This window comes from Triticum aestivum, chromosome 7D (assembly GCF_018294505.1).
Source record: "Triticum aestivum cultivar Chinese Spring chromosome 7D, IWGSC CS RefSeq v2.1, whole genome shotgun sequence".
Lineage (NCBI taxonomy): Eukaryota > Viridiplantae > Streptophyta > Magnoliopsida > Poales > Poaceae > Triticum > Triticum aestivum.
The window spans coordinates 638,398,137-638,404,357 of NC_057814.1; the positions used below are offsets into that span (position 1 = coordinate 638,398,137).

At 41.2% G+C, this 6,221-nt stretch overlaps 1 long non-coding RNA gene across 1 annotated transcript; it reads left to right on the top strand.

Annotated features, from left to right (window-relative positions):
• The first annotated feature begins 2,400 nt into the window (after positions 1-2,400).
• Positions 2,401-3,258, top strand: LOC123164185 (uncharacterized). Its single transcript, XR_006482203.1, has 3 exons — positions 2,401-2,472; positions 2,723-2,807; positions 2,883-3,258. It is a non-coding gene; the product is annotated as an uncharacterized lncRNA (long non-coding RNA).
• The last annotated feature ends 2,963 nt before the right edge of the window (positions 3,259-6,221 follow it).

A 6,221-nucleotide genomic window follows, 5' to 3' on the forward strand; every position in this document is an offset into this window, starting at 1 on the left:
AAAAAAAAGGTATCAGGTGAACGGTGAGAAATCTCTGACTGTTTCATTGGTGCAGACCGCGGAGTGGCGGAGCAGGGGCTGCCTCCCGATCCCCGTGGAGGTCACCGCCTTTTATCAGTGTTAGAAATTTATGGTTTTTGGTCTACCCCATATTTAACTGCGCTCACAATTCACATCTCTGAGGCTAGGGGGTAGGGACCTTCTTATACTGTTTTTCCTGACCGACGGACTGACTCGCCGCGGGGCTAGCCCCTCCTCCGTGCCGGATCGCGCATGGGCTTGGAGGCCCCTCGGGGCTGCCGCCAGTGCGGGAGTCCTGTGTGGCAGTGCGGGCTGGGGACCGAGCGGCGGGGTCGTGTGCGTTCCTGGCGAGGGCTTGCTGGGGCTGGCCGGGATCTGAGGTTGGTTGATATGTTCATGTAAAGAGTGACACTCCCTCCTTTTCCTTTTTATCCTCATCCCAGTTCACGTGCAGGGACTAGATTGCTGGCTAGATCTTCCTAACTCAACCACTTGATATTAAACTCTGTACGTGTATAGCTAGATTGATTGCTAGATCTTGCTTTATAACTTATTCATTGCCTGCCATACAAAGGTTCCGGTTTTGAATTTTGTTTCAGATTTTAATTTTTGTTCTAGCTCTTTTTTGTACAGACAATGTGTATGCCGTTTAAACGATGATTATGACATTGCGAGGCCTGGTATAGATTGTATTTATTATTTATTTATTTCCAGTTTTGGTTAAGAGTTGTTACTTGATACACCTACGTGCTTTTGAATTGCAGGTCCATCATGATGCAGTTCTACCTCTCTACGTGCTTTTATAATCATGTGTTTGTTTTAATTTGATTTTCTCATATATACATTGTAGGTGTTCCTATTTATGTTTCTTGCTGTCACAAAAACGCTATCTTTGTTGTGGCCAAATAATAAGGAGAGACAAACATTGCCGCTACATTATGTGCTTATTCCATCATATGTAAATATTAAATTAATACGCGATCATCCCTCACAGTAAGTGACACCTTTTATTTCGTATATCAGATGTATAATGCACAATCATCTCTCGCTGTACGTGAGGACCATCAAAAGGTTTGCTAAAGTTTAAAAAGTGCCCAATTGATAGGTCACGTCAGGACTGGGCGTGCATCTCTAGAACAGAAGGAGTGGAGTAGAAGGCATCAGGTATGTGGTTACGGCTTGCTGTGTTCGCCGGGCTCTCTCGAACAAGAATAAGATGTGTGCTACCATGAATTCCACATCTTGCCGCTTGTTGTTTAATGGTATTCACTTTGAGTAGTGATGCTGCGGCTATGTGGATTTGTCGGTGAATTGCCAGCTTTGATGTGTTCGGGTTGGTGATGAAGTGAGGTGGTTTGTCGGTGCAGGTGTGAAGCATCTATTTGAGTATAGGAGTACCGATGACATATGTGCTGAGGTGCTGAGGCTTAAGGGTGCACACAAGTCAACCAGCATCTGGCCCCATGACCTCAACAGTGACGGAGGCAAGTACAGCCAACATTCACTTTCCTCTGAATTGGGACATATGCTTTCAACAATGAGGCTGGCCTGTGTGTGTGGTAGAAGTCCACGATGCTCAATCTCTCTTTGCTTCTTTGTCTAAATCCTCTACATGCGTGGTAGAAGTCGTTCGAGCATGCACAAATCAATACCAAAATTTACCTGTTTCTTTGTATATGTGTGTACAACTTTCTCTTTGAGGAGCGAGTAGGTGGAGCACAAGGGCGATTTGATACGCCAAATTCCCACTAAATTGCATAGTTAATGATTCAAATCTTAGCATCTCATAATGGATGTCCAATTACTTAAAACTAATTTTATTTGTATATGGAGTATGGCGATCTGTTGTAATGTACATATCGTTTTTCGTATATCATGACCTCTTTGTAATGTTTGCTTCGAGCACTTGTTTCTGCTATCCCTTGAAATGAACTTTCGGAAAACTAATTCGGCTTATTTTGAAATAGATATATTAATTGTTGGGATCATATCCATGTACCATCATCCAAAACCCATGTATTCATGAGGTGTGGCGTTAATTTCGACTAATCTGCCCCATGGACGGAATCTCAAGACCATGATTGGCAGACCAACCCACATACAATTCCTTGAGACTAACATCTACCCAAAGTTCATCTTCTGGTATGTCTCTGAACTTCTCTCATGACAATACTCTTAGTTGGTACGACATCAAGTTCCAAACCAATCCAAACTTGGCAGCACTACTTACCAATAAATTAAGATAACTTTTGCAAAAAGGTTTTGTCGTAATTTGTCATATCAAGATGAGTAGCACTATGTTGTTTCCTAGCAGTAAGCTTTTGCCAGCTTCTTAGATTTGATCTGTATGAATACTTGATTAGTTCATTTTCATTTATAGCATTGTAGATGTTCGCTTCTGCTACTCGATTTCCATAATGGAACATCCAGTTTAGGTGGGCCAAACAGCCGGTAAGCTTAAGAATTGGTGGTAAGCTCTTGCAAGAACTTGCAAGCTTCTTGTGTTAAATTTCATTTATGTGCCTGTATTTGTTCTTGAATCCTTGTTCTTTTTGTGTACTTTATACGGAGGTTGCAGTAACTCACAGCACTACAGTTTTCTTTCCCTGTACTTTGTAACATATAGCTGTACAAAGTTACTGTTATTTGCATTTTGATTAAAATGAGAACATAATTCTTATGATCTACAATGTCCATATAGTGTATCTCTTCTAGATGGAAAGGTGTGCAGAAGGGATTTGTACCAATTGACCGGGTAGCAATTGAACAGGAAGAGGCGTAGTAAGGTAATCTATAGCTAACTACAGCTGGAATGCAAAATTTTATGCTGTAGATTAATATAAGTTGTTTTGTGTTACTAGGATAAAATAGTAGAAGAGCACTAGAGGATGCTTGAATGAATTGTAAAGCGGGATGAGAAGTGTCGCAAAAGAATCAATTCTGCTGGTATCGATTACGAGTGTCCAGCCCCTGTAAGTAACACTTGATGTTGTTCATTGATTTAATAAATTGATCTTACTTCATCAGATTTGAATTAGCTCAGCAATTTGCCACATAATTGTAATTGTATTAAGAAAATTTCAACTTTTTGTTGACCTGGAGCAAAAGGCATGCAATTGTAGTGCCCTAGAGCCAAATTTGCATGTGTTAATTTGTAGGTCCTTGATTTTTATAGTACTGGTTGTTTATTCTTATCTACATCTGCTTACTGAAATAATTTATGTATTGGCACCAAGGTTCGTCCCAGGCTTTGCTTAACCATATTTTGAGTTGTGCTTCAATTGTTTTTCGTTTCATGCCGTATGTGGCAGTTACTCTCTGGAGATAAGATGTACCGAATAAACAGTCCATAATTGATCACTACATTAGCTCCATGTAATCTCATGTAAAAATGCAGCTCCATTACCCGCTTGAAAGAGAGGAGAAGGGTTGCCTCCCGTCCGTCTCATCCCATCCCCTTGTGTCAGCCATGAAAGAGAGGAGGGAGAGCAGAAATGAGCGTGGTGGCAATGCGCCGATGCTGGCCGGTTGAGGCATGGTCGACGTGTCAGTCAAGGGGTCCCTGCATTTGTGATCTATGATGGTCGGCTCGCTGTGGCGGTCGGCCATGGAATAGTTGTGAGGGAGAGCACCCCTTTAGCGCCTCTCCGCATAGTTCTTCCTTCCCCTACCGCCGGTCAACAGTTCGATATCCTTGTCCAAGGCCGGCGTGTACAGTTTCAGCCTCGTTCCCATGGATGGCAAAGTCTGTCTTGTCATGATGCGCAGGTACACACATAGGCATACCAAAATCGTTATTGATTTATTCATACAGTTTCATGTCCAGATTGACATTTATTTGGGGAAGTGCTGTTGATTTATTTTATTCAGCGCCACGAGTGTTCAGTGTTGATTTTGTGGGCAGGCGTTTTAGTGAGCTAGCAAGGGGGCGTAGTGGATCTGTCATCATTTTGTTTAAAATGGTTGAAAGATGTTCAACGTTGGCTCTATACTCAAGTCTGATATGTCTTGTATTTATTCTATAGTTAAGTACAGTTGTTTCAGATTCTTTTACATGTGCTTCATGATTTTACCCTGTGTGCAGAAATCTTCTAAGTTGCCGCTGAAGGGAGAAGACATGGGGTCAAAAAATGTTAAGATTGACTTGATGTGTGGTAAGGAAAAGCCAGTCGAAAAGTTTTTTATGCTTGAGCATTCACTACCCAGTTATTCTTTTAGGTACGCATAATCTTCCAAGTTATAATCAATTCCTTTTATTTGGGCACGCATAATGACCATTCCTCGGCATCAAGTTCTTCTGGTTAGTAATTAATACTCCCTTCCCATATGGATTTTCATGATGGTTGTTCATTTTTTGGGATAGCTTACCAGGCTTATGCCTTGAAAACTGAGCTACCTCCATGATTATGCTTCTGGTCTCAGTAGAATTGTTGTTTCGCCAAAATTCAGATACAAAGAGGAGTTCCTGATACTAGATGAACATACCAGCCTACTTGCCTACAACCAAGGTAGAATTATCAGCGGAGACACCACAGTCAGAGTTGGTGACTGAAGAAAGCCTGCAGATAGCTACCATCAATGTCTTTTTTTTAGCCATGATCTTGCACGTGACCGTTGTTTTCAAAGCCTTATCTGCAGTTCAGAATATAAGGCGAGAAGACGCAGGTGCATGATACATTGGATACTACAAAGTAAACACGTTTCTACAAACGACATGGCAGAATATCTATACCATAGTTGAAGCAAAGCACCGTATATCCATGACAATAAATAGTATACGGTTTCCGGAGTCAAGGAAGAAAATGAGACAATAACATTTGATGAATATTCAAGTTCTTGGTAGAAAGTAGGAGTGCTTATGAGGGGTGCTGCTATAAGGGGATGGCGGTAATCAGAAGAAATTTACAATTTGGTGAAATAACTACCTCATAGAAGAGTTAATTGGTTTCGATGTAGGAAAAATCTGCAGGCTGGTTAAGCTTTGATGTATAAATAGTAGCACTTCGCTTTGTGTAAAAAAAAGTTCTTGCTAAGGTTATTCAATGGGCTAAGTTTTCTAAACAGTGTTGTCTTGATATTACAGTACTAAAATCTCGAGAATCCTTGATGGACCAAGGCAAGTAGTGTTTGTAATGACTTGGTTTATGATAGTCATTGCCATCAAATATTTTAAACTTGCTCATATCATGACATCCACAATAACTGAACTATCCTGCTTACAATGCTTCACACAAATAGATAAAAAAATTATAAGTTTTCTTATCAGAAACAGAAAAATTACACCACCATATGTGTGGAGTGTGTTGTAGTGCTCCACAAAAATATTTTTCCATGACTCCTGAAAACTTTTAAGGATAGAGCAAATTGCCCACAACAATTTCCATGAAATTCCTTCTATTGTGGTGGCAAGTATAATACTTAATCCTGAAAAATATTATTTTGTGTATAATCGAACACTTAAATAACTGATTGAGGGAATTTGAGAGGATGGAGAAGATGGGGGCACAATAGGGAAATGGATGGAGCGAAAGAAAGAAGAGAGTGGAGATGAGAGACAGGGTGAGAAAGAGGGTCTTTACATTAAAAAAAGGTCGACAATGATGGGTAAGCATGATTAGTATGAGGGTAAAGTATATATCATATAACCATTGTCATATACAAGGAGCCCGTAGCAACGCACGGGCATTATACTAGTATGTGCTAATGTACGTGTAAAAGTTAACACTATGCCGAGTAAAAAGAGAAATTACCAACGGGGACACCGGTGAAGATCTGTCCTAGGACAAGTAGACGAAAATAAGGTATGCATGTTTTACTATTTTGCCGCATCTAACAAAAAATGCAGTCATCCATCCCACCACACATACCCAATCAACACGTTTGTACAAATTTTCTCAACCATTTTGGTTTCATAATTTCTGAACATTGAAGTAGAGCTCATGTTTGTACTTTGCTATTTTCTGTTTCATTTGTCCTCCTCGTGGAGCAGAGGCGGCCGGGAAAGTGGCACGGTCGGCTGGGCAGGGGCGATGTCAGCCGGCAGGAAGAGCACGTCGCTAGGGGGAGGCATAGTCCGGCTGGGGCGACATCGGAGTCTATACGAGTCAGGTGCAGTGGCCGGCGGTGACCAAGCAATGACCGGCAACTACGACGATGTGGGGAGTGGAGAATAGAGGCGAGAGTATGTGAGAAAGGAGACT